Here is a 16,410-nt window from a genome sequence, read left to right on the forward strand (position 1 = left end):
TGAGATCTTTTTTCAGAAATCATTCACAATGTTGTATCTCCGGAAATGTATCTAATATTCAAACGCTAGCACGCCATTGAATGTACACGGAGCACTTATAACGACATTACAACATTTCTTGGTAGTCGCTGTAGTAATGGTAAAAATAAAAGTGACAATGATGAAGTGATTCCAATGCGTCCCTAGTCTCGATTAAACCAAAAGAATTCCAGTTTGCAAAGGCTAAACAAATCCGCAGACTTCTTTCTTCTTCTTCTCAATAATGTCACTCTTGACAGAGTGGTCGTGATCGTCATGTAGTGTTGGAAGGGGCAGACTTGATGCGTCTCACGATGTCCCGCCATCTCTATTTAGACTGTTTTACGTTCCATATAAATTCAAGTGTCGCATTTAAGTGATGTAAAAGTCGTTTTAGTTGGAAATCTGCTTCTTGGAGCGGCTAGAGTTCATCTAACCTACGAACAACGACTTGCTATTATTCTCGAAAACAGTTTGTAAACATGACCCAGAAACGAAATGTGTCTGTAGTTGCACAATTATGGTTTATCACTTTTTTAAAAGAACTATGCCACACTCAATGTTTCTCAATAAACATACCTGGTTACTGGTGGTAGGACCTCTTGTGAGTCTGCACGGGTAGGTACCACCACCCCGCCTATTTCTGCCGTGAAGCAGTAATGCATTTCGGCTTGAAGGGTGGGGTAGCCGTTGTGACTATACTGAGACCTTAGAACTTATACCTCAGGGTGGGTGGCGCATTTGCGTTGTAGATGTCCATGGGCTCCAGTAACCACTTAACACCAGGTGGGCTTTGAGCTCGTCCACCCATCTAAGGACTAGATTTAACTAATAACAATAACGATGACTGGAAACGAATTACACATCCGTCAGCGTAACTGGGCGGTAAGCTCACGGGGCTCAAACCTGACGTTGTTGCTAACACGAACCCTAGCAAGAGTCATGCTTCGCAGAATCTACGCGACCCACTGATAAGATCCGGCGAGAAACTCTGTGGGCAGTGTGTGTGGGTTAATTAACTCACGGAGCCCTTTGTCGCAAGCGACCAGTGTTCAAACAATGTTATCACGATGCAAATTCAAGAGGTATCCCTGGATACCCCCGAAACGATTGGGATTCATGCCGTCAATGCTTCCAACGGTGTTCAGTATTAGAGTTATTTGGAGGCCAAGGCAAAGCTCTCTTCTAAAATATTAGGAGTCCTCAAAAGAGGCAAGCAGTATTTTACTTATGTTTTATAAAGCATAGGTCCGACTGCTTGTGAGGTACAGTGATCCCATCTCTGGGCCAAGGCTCTAAAATACCAGTTAACTTGTCTTACTGGTGGTAGGACCTCTTGTGAGTCCGCGCGGGTAGGTACCACCGGCCTGCCTATTTCTGCCGTAAAGCAGCAATGCGTTTCGGTCTGAAGGGTAGGGCAGCCGTTGTAACTATACTGAGACCTTAGAACTTATACCTCAGGGTGGGTGGCGCATTTGCGTTGTAGATGTCCATGGGCTCCAGTAACCACTTAACACCAGGTGGGCTTTGAGCTCGTCCACCCATCTAAGCAATAAAAAAAACCTGCGAGAAATATACAAATGAGATTTTTTAAAGACATTTGTCTTAAATATTGTCAATATTCCGCCCACGTTGTACGCTTTTGGCTTTAGTAAACAACATCATAATTGGTTACAAAGGATTCGATTTTTTCAGTAGAACTGCAAACGAGACTTATGAGCTTGTATAGGTTAGGTTGCACGTCGAACTCTTTGCAGAGTTCAAAGAGTTCAGAGTACGGTTACCGGGGTCCCTAAGCCTGCTCCTAGTGCGAGAGCTGAAGGCGTCTAGTGCTGAGGTTAGTTGATCTGATCGATCCATAAGGACGTGTCTAAGGCGATGACGCCATGACGGTGACTGGCCTCTGCGGTAGCAGGAATCGGGGAGTAGTCTGCGGCGGCAACGATAAGGCGATTATCATGAATTTGAATAGTGTGTTGACTACAGTCTACAGTCCGATAAAAGTAATGTCGATTCATAAGTAAGCTTACTTTTAAAATTTGGATCAAAAGTTGATTTTAATTCGTTAAAGAAATAGGTCTTTCAGGTGAAGCAGACTTCGACATGGTTTTTTTTAAACATTACATTAGCTGAGGTAGATTACGGTTTTTGTAGATGTTAAATATATCCCTATGTTCGATTCGAACCTAGCAACCTCGTGGCAGCCTAGGGCTACGGAAACCAGCACGAGGTGCACGTCGAACATGTGCCGCGATTCGCGGCGCCGTATGTACTATTTTAACAAAATATCATGCAATCACTCACCGGAACCGATGCCTTCGTCTTCTCACGCCGTATCACTTAGGGAGAAGGGTATGGGGCAGGAATGGATAAGGATTAGCGATGATACACAACTTTAGCGTAGACCGTCAATATACAGGTACCGTCCCGTTCGAGAAGCAAGACAAAGTGACAGATGTCAAATCGCGACGGCACCGTCAAATCGCGACCCGTGTTGCCGTGGTAAGAATTCAAAAACTAACGGATTGGTTTCGAACAGTCACCCGCCCGGACAGGTCCCCTACCTGTCCCTAATCAACTGGCAGCCGGGACAACGTTGTGACCGCTCGTTTGAGAACCGAGTCCCCGACCAGAACCTCTGCAGACCGAGGGGTCCCATCCTTACCGGGAAACAGATTAACAATGCGCCCCCTACGCCAACGCAGTGGCGGCAGGTTAGCATCCTTAACCAACACAAGGTCACCGACGTGAGGGGGACTGGTTCTATCCGTCCACTTAAAGCGCTGCTGGAGCAGATGTAAATACTCAAGGGACCAACGTTTCCAAAAATCTTGGGACATCTGCTGCAACATCTGGTATCGCCTCAACCGTCCAGGCTTGATATCCGAGAGGGGATACTCCGGCAACGCATTGAGTGGCTGTCCTATCAAGAAATGGCCTGGAGTTAACGACTCCAAGTCATTCGGGTCTGAACTGAGCGGGCACAACGGCCGTGAATTAAGTACCGCTTCAATTTTACAAAATACCGTGGTTAACTCCTCAAAGGTGAGCGAGGTTTGCCCTATCACGCGCATCAAGTGAGTCTTAGCCGATTTTACTACTGCCTCGAAAATTCCACCCCAGTGGGGGCATCCTGGAGGACTGAAGGTCCACCGAATACCGCGACGAGAGAGGGCCGTTTCAATATCCACCTGGTTATTGTTCAAGAAATTTACTACATCCCGCAAGTAACGGTCCGCACCTACAAAATTCGTTCCGTTATCGGAGCGTATCAATTCGGGTAAGCCTCGACGGGACACAAATCTATCCAAGCTCGCAATAAAGGCTTCAGTTGTAAGGTCGGCAACAACTTCAAGATGTACAGCTTTGGTTGAAAGGCAGACAAAAACGCACAGATAAGCCTTAATTAACCTAACATTCCGCAAACGTGAAGCCTTGATCATGAAAGGCCCAGCGAAGTCCGTACCAACTCCAGAAAACGGCCTCATCTTCTTCACTCTGTCTGGAGGCAGATCTCCCATCTGAGGCTGCATCGTAGACGCCTTAAGCCGATAACAGGGTAAACACCGGAAAAGGACGCTCCGAACCGTACGACGCCCTGACAGAATCCAAAATTCCCTCTGGAGGGATGCCAACAGCGCATTGCAACCGGAATGCGAATTTGCGATGTGGCGATCCATCACCAACAGGTCAACTAACTGGCTCTTCTTGGGAAGTAAAAGAGGATGGCGCGCCGAATAAGGTAAATTGGAGTTACTTAATCTACCTCCCACTCGAATCAGCCCCTGGCCGTCTACAAAGGGGCTAAGACGAACGATAGCTCCACGAAGCTTAGGGCGCTTAGTCCTTAGCGCCTTCAATTCTGAATGAAAGCTGGTGGCTTGCACAACTTCAATTAATTTCAGCAGCGCCTTCTTCCGCTCGATGGGACACACAACAGGTGTCATATTGCGTTGAGACACCGACAAACGACAATTCCGAATAAACCTCAAAATCCAGGCGGTAACCTTAACCAGCTTGTCCAAGGAGCTATAACGGTTGATGAGCAGATCCAAATCCAACCCCTGAATCACTCCTCGATCCTCGAACTGCGCCGGTGCAGCCACGAGACCTGGAGGAACTTCTATGCGAGAGGGAGGCCACTGAGAAGCTTTCTTGGTGAGCCACTGGGGACCCCACCATAACTGATGATCAACTATTTCCGATGCTAAGCATCCCCGAGAAGCGCAGTCCGCCGGATTGAGCTCACCAGGCACGTGTCTCCATGTTAGAGGGACCTCAGAACCTTGAATCTGGGAGACACGGTTGGCCACGAAAACTTCAAGTGTATGAACCGAAGCCTTCAACCAGCACAACACTATCTGGCTGTCTGTCCAAGCATAGACAGTGTTTTCTAAATCAATAACCGACCGTAAACTAGTAGCTGTATGGTTTAACAACCTAGTCAACAGAGCGGCACCAGACAACTCAAGCTTCGGAATCGTCATGCGTGTCCGAAGCGGAGCGACCTTACTCTTAGCTAACACCAACCGTATATCAACCCTTCCAGTTGAAGAAACCGTTCGCAAGTATACCGCAGCTGCGAATCCGCGTTCCGAGGCATCCGAAAACCCGTGGAGAGACGCCTTGTATTTGCCCGCAGGAACCAGCTTCCGAGGTATTGACACGTGGTTAATATCAGGGAGAGACGAGAAAAAGTTCAACCAATCCTTCAATAGGTCACCAGCAATCCCCTCGTCCCATGACAGGTTAGCAGACCACAGTCGCTGCATGAAGCACTTTAAGAGAAAAGTGACAGGAGCGATCCAACCGTTTGGATCGAAGGTTCGAGCAATTGTGGAAAGCACCGTTCGCTTAGACCATACCTTTGGATTTTCCAACTCCACCCGATAGGTAAATTCGTCTTGAATCGGACGATATTGAATCCCTAGGACCGACAGCATGTTAGGGTTATCGACATTCTCGAAAAGATGGGGGTCCTGTTGAAACTCCGTTGGCAAACCAGTCAACAACTCAGGACAGTTAGACAGCCATTTTCTCAACTCGTACCCGCCCCTGCTCAAAAGGCGGATCAGTTCATCCTTGCGTGATAAGGCCTCTTCGACACTGTCGGCGCCCGTACATACGTCATCGACATATAGGTCCCGTTCCAAAATGTCCGCAGCACGAGGGTAGTGCAACCGTTCCCTCACTGCCAACTCCCGCAAAGAACGAACCGCTAAATATGGACTCGACCGCAACCCGTAAGTGTTCGTGTTCAGTTCATAAATTTTTATGGGCTCATCTGAGCTTTCACGCCAGAGAATGAGTTGATACCGCCTATCCTCCGGATGAATCACCGTTTGCCTGAACATCATACGGATGTCTGCCACGAAAACGATCTGGTGCCTGCGGAAGCTCGTCAGTATGTCTGAAATGTCCCGGTTCAGCTTTGGACCCGAATGGAGACACTGATTTAACGAGACGCCGGAGGAGGTCGTGACCGAACCGTCAAACACGACCCTAATTTTACCGTTAGGAGTTTTCAAAACCGCATGATGAGGCAGGAAACAGTGCTCCGTAGCACTCCAATCTACCTTGGAAACCGACATGTGACCTAAAGATTCATACTCCCGCATAAACTCTACATATTTCTGCCGGAACACCGCGTCGCGCCTCATGCGTCTCTCCATTGACAAAAGTCTGGTCTCTGCTGCCTTCCTCGAACTGCCTAGCAGTGGGCGATTCGCCCGAAAAGGAAGTCTTAACAAGAACCGGCCCGAATAGAGACGACCCGTATTATTCTGGTAAAACAGCTCACATTCCTCCTCATCCGGGTTAACTCGATAAGCTGTAGGAGGTTCTTCTAGTTCCCAAAACCGTTGGACTACTTCCGAAAGCGTAGACCCGACCAGAAAATTGTCCGATTTCCTCGCAGCGACTGGCCGGAACGCAGGACCCAACAATACATGCCCTAATTTTGTGTCCATTGCAACCAAACCCTCCGCATGAAGAACGCGCTTCCCAGTCAGGAGCAGCTTCCCTAGTACACCCGCCCCAAGTAGTACGTCTACTGGCCCCGGTGTGTCAAACTTGGGGTCCGCTAGCCGTAAGTCTGAAGTCAATGACCGTATGTAACTGTTTACCTTCACCGGAGGGTGACGACCTATCACCTGAGGCATCACCAAAGCTGAGACTCTAAACTGTAAGCGAGGGTTGGGATTCGATGAGAAAATAAATGAAGTGTGACCGATCACGTCCGAAATTCTAACATTGCCCACTCCACGAATAGAATAAGAAGACTTGTAAATAGGATTGCCCAACCGTACTGCAAGGTTGCTCGACATAATACTGCCCTGTGCGCCGGAATCCAACAGAGCTCGAGCAAACACAGTGTTGCCATCCGAATCCAACACCCGAACAGAAGCGGTAGGAAGTAAAACAGCTTCTGGGGCTGGGGCAACACTGCAGTGAGCGGCAATTTCCTAGCGGGGGCCCGGGTCCCCGCTATCCCGGTCGGCGCGCGACGGAAGGTCGTAGCGTGCCAGCGGATCCCACGCTCCCACATAAGGCCCTCGTTTCCCGTCCCGCCTCATATACCTCCGCGTACGATGGCCAAACGGTCCAAACACTGGAGGGAGTCGCTCCAGCGTCGGCCGCTCCCTCAGCGGAGGAGAAAACCGTACTTCTGAGGGAGGGGGAGACGAGTGAGCAGGGCTACTCGATCCAGCAGGCGAACACGGCCCCGCACGGGGGGACAACGTGGCCACCCCGGCGTAGCTAATGGGCATCCGCTGGCACCCGCCCGCAGTACCTAACCCGGCGCCTCCCTGCGAAGCCTCTTTCCGAGGGTCCACGCCGCCGAATTGGCGAGGGCTACGACCGGTGCGCTCACCGGTCGGCGAGGCTGGATGACTGCGTCCGGATGACCTCGGAGTGGCGGCAGACTCCAGACACAGGAGGGCATGGTGCCGACCGTCGCAATTAGGGCACAATTGTGGCTGTGGACAGACGCTCGCCGTGTGCGGCCCAAAACAAAAAAAGCACCATCGCCGCTGGGCAACGATGTTGCGTCTACCCCTGATGCGCGTCGACCGGAACCTCGGACAGGCGGCTACGTCGTGCCCGCTCTCATGACAGAAGGCACACCGTGGGCCTCCCACCGCTGCCATGAGCGCAGTCAGTCGTTGAGACGGCCCCCTCTTATCCCCTCCCCCTCCCCTCTGAGCAACCGAAACGGCGTGGCCGGAAACCGGCACACGCGACCCAGAGGAGGAGGGCGGTGGCATAATCTCGTGTCGGCGACTTTCAGCTTCTAAAAATGCCAGCAGACTGGCCAGGGTAGGCAGTTCGTCCCTACCTGCGTTGTCCTGCTGCTCGAATCGAGTGAGCACCTCAACCGGCAGCCTACCTGCAACAATATAAAAGAGCAGATATGACCATTGGTCTACTGGTAGACCCAAATTTCCCAAGGCCTTAGTGGCCACCGTAACTGGATTCAGTACCTCGGCTCTGATATCGGAAGCCCGAGAAAGTTTGGGTATCGCAAACAGCCTGGCCAGCTGAGTGTCTACCAACCGTCGTTGATTTTGATATCGGTCGAACAGGATCTGGCGTGCGACCGCATAATTGTCGTTGGTGATAGGCAAGTGTGCCACCAATTCACCAGGTTCACCTCGCAGAGCACCCCGAAGCTGAGCCATCTTATAAGAGGCAGTCAAGTCCGACCGACCATGGACCAGGCTGTCAAACAAATTTATAAAGCCGACCCACTCGTTCAGATCACCGTGGAAGATCGGCAGGTCGATGGAGGGGAGGCGTGATATGACGCCTGACGAAGTTCCCGAACCTCCATTACCACCGGATGACGACTGCTTCTTAATATCGGCCACCCGTTGCAGAATGGCATCAGCGTACTCCTGACACTGGTCCACGTCAAGACCGATGGCATGGATCACCTCCTTCTCCACTTCGGACCCCAAAGCAACGAGGTCAGACAACCGATCGTACACTACCTCCAACCGTTCGTGCACCTGAGACGCCCTATCGAGCAATGCCGCATCCCTATCTGTTCTGTCAACCAAAGCATGAGCTGATGCGAACCATCGGAGCTCACTAGTCACCTTCCCGCGAATGTAGGACACCGACATGTTACTTGCAGTTTACAACCAGAACAAAAAAAAAATCAAAAAAAAATTCAAAAAAAAATTCAAAAAAAAATTCAAAAAAATCAAAAAAAAATCAAAAAAAAATTCAAAATAAAAATTGAAAAAAAAATCAAAGGAATTATTTAAAGGAGTGTACGAGTGAGCCCACCAAAATATTCCTACTCCTAAGTATTTAGGTAACCTAGACCTCACCACTGTACCAAGGACACCTCAACAAATAAGAACAAACTTAAAATTTAAAGTTATAAGATAGAAAATTGCTGATACCAGGTTTTGAGTTGCAACTAAACTCAAGCGCACCTGGCCTCTAGACTATAACTAGAAGCTAGTCACCAAGCAGGACCCAATCAACAATTTACTATCACAAAGTATTCACACCGTTCAACGGGTAAGTCAAATAACAAAATTAAAATTAAAAATTAATTATATGATAGCAAACTGCTGATAAAAATTTGTGAATTAATTTTCAAACACTGATGGCCTCAGGACTATACCAAAGCCAGTCACCAAGCAGGGCCCACAGTCAGCAGTCCACTACCACAAATTCAAACAAGTAATTTAAATTTAGAACAAATTAAAACAAATAACAAAAAATATATATAATAGTAAATTGCTGGTATAAGTTTTGAAATGACACTCATACACCGTTGGCCTCTGGACTATAACTAAGCTAGTCTCCAAACAGGGCCCAACCAGCAATCTACTACTACAAGTTCAACAAGTACTCCAGTTATATTCAATTACAAATGTGTTGCAGCTCAATTATACTAAAATATAAGTAGGAAGTGAGCTACAATCATACACAAATTAATAATAAATTATAAACCCCAACTGTAATAACATTCAGATTGTTACACACAACTATGCTTAAATAGATGTGGTAATCTACTGCTATGATGAGCAGAATTAACATAAATCTGTAGTAATAGTATGAAAATAGCTGACCACTGTAGCAGCTGTGTGCTAGGTCATAAACTCAGCCAGCACAGCTGTCCAACTCACGTACAATTAGTCAGCTATGCGCAGTGGAAGCGTGCTGGGCCCATAACCCAGAGGTCCGTGGATCGAAACCACGCTCTGCTACCAGAAATTGTTCGATTCGAACCTAGCAACCTCGTGGCAGCCTAGGGCTACGGAAACCAGCACGAGGTGCACGTCGAACATGTGCCGCGATTCGCGGCGCCGTATGTACTATTTTAACAAAATATCATGCAATCACTCACCGGAACCGATGCCTTCGTCTTCTCACGCCGTATCACTTAGGGAGAAGGGTATGGGGCAGGAATGGATAAGGATTAGCGATGATACACAACTTTAGCGTAGACCGTCAATATACAGGTACCGTCCCGTTCGAGAAGCAAGACAAAGTGACAGATGTCAAATCGCGACGGCACCGTCAAATCGCGACCCGTGTTGCCGTGGTAAGAATTCAAAAACTAACGGATTGGTTTCGAACACCCTATATAGATAATAAAGCCACGATAGTAACAGGATCGATGCCTTTAAAATGTGGGTATGGCGGAAGATGCTCCGAAATCCGTTACCGCCATGAAAATTAATTAGTGTCATTTTAATAGCGCTAAACATCAATTAAAGGCTTCTTCGGACAGATCATACGGCCTCCCAGACATGAATAAGAGAAGCTCAATATATTTGGTCGCACAGAAGGCAAGCTCTTCATAGACAGAACACCAGCCAGATAATCAGATCTAATAAAGAAAGTCTATACCATGGACCGAACACTATGGAAAAAGGCACATGCGGTATCCCAGACATGTATTAGAGAAGCTCATAATTACGGGTCGCATAGAGCGCAAGCGCGCTGTGGGCAGAACACCAGCCAGATGGTCAGATCTAGCAAGAGACGCACTTGGTGATAGTCTGTACCATGCAGTCCATGCCACCCATGATCGAGCACAGTGAAAGAAAGTCACATGTGGTCGAAGAAGAAGAAGGTCGCCATCCTCTGCAGCGAGGGAACTATAAATAAGAGATAAGTAATATGCGTATAAAAGCGTGTCAAGGATTGGAGGTTAACACACAGCATCATGTAAAGCTAAAATCTTATCTATTGAACATCATGCTTCCCTACATTATTATGTCGTAGGCTCCTAAAAGCAATTCTGAAAGCCATTATTTTGTTGAAGATTTTTTTTTGTCGTTCTAAATTTACTCGGTTTTAACGATGTCGTTAACGTTATTCTAATGTCATTGGACGTGTTAATAAAATTGTCCGTAAGCTGCTACGGTATGGTATGGCACAGCGTATATTATAATAAACAAAGGAGGACCATTAAAATTGCTATTTCGGTACATTTCGGACGCGATTATCTGACTGAATTCTAATCTTTGTTAATCGTGGTGTATTTTTATATTACGTATACTTGAGCTCTAATTTCACGAACTCTAAATAAGATTCAATTTTATTTGGGTTTCTTATCTTTATCTCTCGCGGTAATTGTCCTCGTACAGATAATATATAAAAAAGGTTACATTTTAGGTAAAGATAGAAAATTTATAGGAAAAAATAATATTTAGATTGTCTCCAAGCTGGAAGAGCTGGGAGTGAAGGTTTTAAGTCGTCCACCGTACTCGCCAGACCTTGCACCGATAGACTTTTAACTTTTCCTTTACATTTGTACTCATTGTCATGGAAAAAATTCAAGAAGCCGTACAAAATGGCTTTGAAAAGTTTTTTAGCTACTCTTAAAAAAATCGGTTGTCTGTAAAGTCGGTTTACTGACGATAGTTGAACGTGACAACGTCGTAAGAAAATACTGATGGAATGGTTTCATTTTTCAAAAGAAAATTTTTATTTTATTTGTTTAATAGATATTTTGTATGGACAATTGACACCACATTCACTTTTCACTGAACTTCATACTTGACGAAAACAAGTAAATGTATTCTTGTATAGCAGCTGTCCACGCGGATGCATCGCTCACTCAAGTAGGAGAGAGACAGATGTCGAACGCTGCCGAACGCGGAGGCCGATTGTGCCTCTTTGTCGCTCGTTGCGCGCTCTCGCTTGCACTTCAAGCCTAAATGGAACGCCTCATTGAGTCATGTTTTTTCGTCCGTGCAGCCGGCTCCATCGAATTATAAGACGTTGTCATGTCAAAAAAGGTATTGAACAATTACCGCTCCGCTGGCAGAGGTGCATACCATGGCTGTAGATTTTGATTGATATATATCCTTGTAGAGTGATACACTCTTGTCAGAGCGGTCGTGGTCCTCAGTCAGTACCATTGCCGTGGGCAGATGTTAAGCGCCTCACCAGCAATCGCCACTTCTCTCGGTTTGTGGTGAACCCAATGAAGTAGGAAACCTATGGAAATGAAACGTCAACCAAAATTTCGTGCCAGTGTGACGTCATCTGGCCACAAAACATGGCGGCTTTAGTGCTGTACAAAAGATTTCAATGTTATCAGGTTTTATCGATAAACGTTCTTGGCTCATTTTATTTTAAATATTGTTGAGTATTATTTATTTGTAGAATTTATACTTTAATGGGAAGTAAGTAGGTATATTGTTATGTGCAAATATGATATGATTTAGATGGGTGAAATCTAAGACAAGTTCGTCCTTCGAATTTGCCAAGTAAACGATATGATGATTTTTAAAAGTTGCTACACTGATTTTATAAAGTTGTCGTTTGTCGCAAAACATAAAGTTATGGCCTAGTTCAAAGCCATCAGCCCATTTCTAGCATGCTAAATGTTATCGTATTTTGAGTACGTGTTTTTCTTAGACTATTACAATCTATTTTAATTGTTTTGCTGACTCTAAAGTCCGTAACATACTACCGCAGCGCACCCCAAGGAAGGTGCGCCGCACCATTTGAATCACTTTCGCTTGAGAGTGATTCAAATTTTAAACTTATCAAGGGACCGCGTGAAAAAAAAAACACCTACAGAACATTTATTCATTAATTACAAACGTCATTCCTTGTGACTTCCTCTCTAAAATCACTTAATTATTAAAAATTTAACAAATTTACAATAGTGTTTTACTCACTGCGGAATAAAACTATTTTATTTAAATAGTTCCGAAGAGATTTTGTCGGTAGCCTTTTTCCCGAAATATCTAAACAGAATGTCTAAATATGTTTTGATGACATATTTTAAAGTGGTATTTATGATTAGTGTCATGATCAAAAGATTCCGACCGAAAAATGGATTTTTCGGATGAGGGCTCCATAATGAATTTAAATACATATAGATAATAGTTTTAGGACATCGACTTTCTTGAGATCCTATAAAATACGTTTTAATTATTATTTTTGTATGTTTTAAGCATGATAAATTATGAAATTTTATATAATCAATCATATTAAATCGATATCATAGTCAATAAATAATGTACAACCCAAAACCACTGAAGTAGGAAACCTATGGAAATGAAACGTCAACAAAAAATTCGTGCCACTGTGACGTCATCTGGCCACAAAACATGGCGGTTTTAGTGCTGCCCAGAAGATTTTAATGTTAGTAGGTTTTATCGATAAACGTTCTTGGCTTATTTTATTTTAAATATTGTTGAGTATGAATGTATTTGTAGAATTTATACTTTAATAGGAAGTAAGTATATTGTTATGTGCAAAGATGATACAGGGTGGCCCATAAGTCCTTTGAAAAGTAAAATTTGAATAAAACGAACAGGGCGCGCGTGAGCGGTGCAGGGGAAGCGGGGGGAGTAACTTCGGTTTCTGGGAATTTAGTCGCGATGGAGCGTTTTACCGGAGCGGACCGTGCGTTTTGTGTGCGCGAGTTTTATAAAAACGACAATTCGGCAACCGTTGCGCGGCGTAAATTTCGAGAACACAAAGGTTTACACAACTTTGACGACACTCCAACTCTTCAAACGATTAAGAACTGGGTTGCTAAGTTCGAGGAGACCGGTTCGACGTTAGATAAACCGCGGTTGGGTCGCCCAAGGACGTCACGTACGGAACAAAACATAGACACAGTGACACAGTCTATTCGCGAAAATCCGACACAGTCAACTCGTAAGCGCGCCAGAGCATTAAACGTATCCAGGACATCGTTACAACGGATTTTGAAGAAAGATTTACATATGCACCCTTACAAAATTCAGTTGGTTCAAGAATTAAAGGAAACTGACGGTATTCAAAGACAAAATTATGCGAATGAAATGTTGAATCGGTTTACTTCCTTCAATAACATAATGTTCTCTGACGAGGCTCATTTCCATCTTAACGGGCATGTTAGTAAACAAAATTGCCGCTATTGGAACCCATCAATCCAAAACTTAAGCATCAGAAGCACTTACATAGTCCGAAAGTGACTGTTTGGGCCGCTATGTCAGCCCATGGTATCCTAGGGCCTTACTTCTTTGAGGATGGCAGAGGGCGCGCAGTTACTGTTACGTCGGAGCGATATGTGGCTATGATCGAAGAGTTTTTCATACCAGAATTGCAAAACTTTTCAGGCTTTAATGCCAGGACGTGGTTTCAACAGGATGGGGCCACTTCTCACACCTCTAACACTGCTATGCCCGTTATCCGTCAACTTTTTCCTGGCAAAGTTATCTCTAAGAGAAGAGACATTTCCTGGCCTCCACGTAGTCCAGATCTGACACCGATGGATTTTTTTTTGTGGGGCTACCTTAAGGCTAAAGTATACGACACAAACCGGCGGTCAATTGAGGCCCTAAAATAAAACATCCGCAGAGAAATGACAAGCATTTCAGCAGTGACGTGCCGCGCAGTCATCGACAATTTTAGACGTGGTTTGCAAGAGTGCCGTGATCGCAACGGATTACATTTAGGAGATGTTATTTTCAAAAAATAATTCCCGTTTTTTAAGCTTTTTATGTAAATAAAAATTTAATTCATAATGTAATTAGTTTTATTTTAATAAAATTTTTTTCATATCAAAGGACTTATGGGCCACCCTGCATTTCTAGCATGCTGAATGTTATCGTATTTTGAGTACGTGTTTTTCTTAGACTATTACAATCTATTTTAATTGTTTTGCTGACTCTAAAGTCCGTAACACACTACCGCAGCGCACCTCAAGGAAGGTGCACCGCACTACCGCACCGCCTGCAAATTTTAAACTTATCAAGGGACCGCCTGATAAAAAAAAACACCTACAGAACATTTAATTTTATTCGTTAATGAAATTACAAACGTCATTCCTTGTAACTTCCTCTCTAAAATCACTTAATTAATAAATATTTAACGAATTTACAATAGTGTTTTACTCATTGCGGAATAAAACTATTTTATTTAAATAGTTCCGAAGAGATTTTGTCGGTAGCCTTTTTCCCGAAATATCTAAACAGAATGTCTAAATATGTTTTGATGACATATTTTAAAGAGGTATTTATGATTAGTGTCATGATAAATAGATTCTGATCGAAAAATGGTGTCCGATATTTCGGATTCAAATATATTAAGTGTATAATCTATCTTTCGGATGAGGGCTCCATAATGAATTTAAATATATATAGATAATAGTTTTGGGGCATCGACTTTCTTGAGATCCTATAAAATATGTTTTAATTATTATTTTTGTATGTTTTAAGCATGATAAAATTAGAAATTTTATATAAGCAATCATATTAAATCGATATCAAAGTCAATAAATAATCTACAACCCAAAACAGACGGCCGAACTGACGTGACAATGACATTTGGCGCGCTAAACATGGCGGATTTTCGGCCTCATTAGACGGAGACGGAGACATTTACGTATATTCATGTTTCATTTTATGTACGCACTGAAATACTGTTATATTGTTTTCCTGCGAGTTAAAGTGCTGAGTAAGAACGAGATAGATATATGTTTATGTGTGTGCCTTCAAAATGGGTGCTATTTATATAAGTAATTGTACGTATAGAACAATATGTCGTGTCCCTACTATATAGGTCTATGCCCAAAACAGACGGCCGAACTGACGTGACAATGACATTTGGCGCGCTAAACATGGCGGATTTTCGGCCTCATTAGACGGAGACGGAGATATTTACGTATATTCATGTTTCATTTTATGTACGCACTGAAATACTGTTATATTGTTTTCCTGCGAGTTAAAGTGCTGAGTAAGAACGAGATAGATATATGTAAGATATATGTGCCTTCAAAATGGGTGCTATTTATATAAGCAATTGTACGTATAGAACAATATGTCGTGTCCCTATTATATAGGTCTATGGGTGAACCTGGTACACTCATACAACCGCCAAGTGTCGACATGACTTGGTCGGTCCATCGCATGGGCAACCTTCCACCTTTGGATTGATAGAAATAAACAATATTTAAAATAAAATGAGTGTAACTTTCTGTGTATTGGCAATTTCGTACTTAAGGACCTAATATAAATTGCAAATAATTCCGGTTTACAATAATTACTTAAAAACGGTTAGCGTGCTATGGACATGTGATGTGTAGAGAGAAGATGCATGTGACTAGGAGATGTTTAGAAATAGTAGTGCAAGTTAGAAGAGGGGGAAGAGGTCGACCGAAGAAGACATGGATGGAGTGTGTGAATGACGATATGAGAGAAAGAGGAGTGAGTGTTGAGATGACGGCTGATAGAAGAGAATGGAAGAGAAAAAATTGTTGTGCCACTCCACCTAGTGGGATAAGGTTGAGTGAAAGAAGAAGAATAATTACTTAAAAAATTGATGAATCTACATGACTAATATTACTTTGCTTTGATGGTAACAAAGCAAAAAATTAAAGAATCTTCGCAAGCAGCAAGAGTTTAGGTACTTACCTACTTAACATTTAATAAAAAGTACCGACATCTCGAATACTTCGATACTTTGTTAGGTTACTTTTAGCGTTCATCAAATTAATAATCTTGCGCGTTGTGCCAAAACGTTTCTGGCACGACAATGAGTGCAATGTATTTATGTTTCGACGTGTCTAAGGGTGTATACAGACCGACTGCATACATCATTATACATATTTCACCGAACTTCGAGGTCGACTACATATTCTGAACCGAATTAGACCTATAAGGTCAAATTTACGTAATTTTAGTATGTTTGTTGCGGCCATGGGAATATCTAATCGGCAGGTACATAGCACATACAGTTAGAATTTTTTTCCATTATTATATATTAGTGCCCAATCTTTCCGACCGAGGATCTTTTTTTAAATAAATAAATGGTATTCGATTTTTAAAACCAAGGAGTTTTCAATTGAAAAGATTTTAATATGACAGGAACAGTGGAAATATTCCATTCCCGATACTTTTAGTGCAGCCCTCG

At 44.0% G+C, this 16,410-nt stretch overlaps 1 protein-coding gene and 1 long non-coding RNA gene across 2 annotated transcripts in view; both read right to left on the reverse strand.

Moving 5' to 3' along the window:
• Positions 1–2,463, reverse strand: part of LOC101738711 (SET domain-containing protein SmydA-8) — a 53,226-nt gene extending 50,763 nt beyond the window's left edge. Inside the window, exon 1 of the mRNA XM_038021693.2 lies at positions 2,323–2,463. The gene's annotated coding sequence lies outside the window, so the exon portion shown is untranslated. The remainder of the gene's footprint in view (positions 1–2,322) is intronic.
• Positions 2,464–10,948: 8,485 nt separating this feature from the next.
• On the reverse strand, positions 10,949–16,176 carry LOC134201835 (uncharacterized). The gene is made up of 2 exons (XR_009977092.1): positions 15,912–16,176; positions 10,949–11,493 (listed from the first exon to the last, which is right to left on the reverse strand). It is a non-coding gene; the product is annotated as an uncharacterized LOC134201835 (long non-coding RNA).
• Positions 16,177–16,410: the final 234 nt, after the last annotated feature.

Source organism: Bombyx mori, chromosome 3, assembly GCF_030269925.1.
Source record: "Bombyx mori chromosome 3, ASM3026992v2".
In the NCBI taxonomy this organism is placed as follows: domain Eukaryota; kingdom Metazoa; phylum Arthropoda; class Insecta; order Lepidoptera; family Bombycidae; genus Bombyx; species Bombyx mori.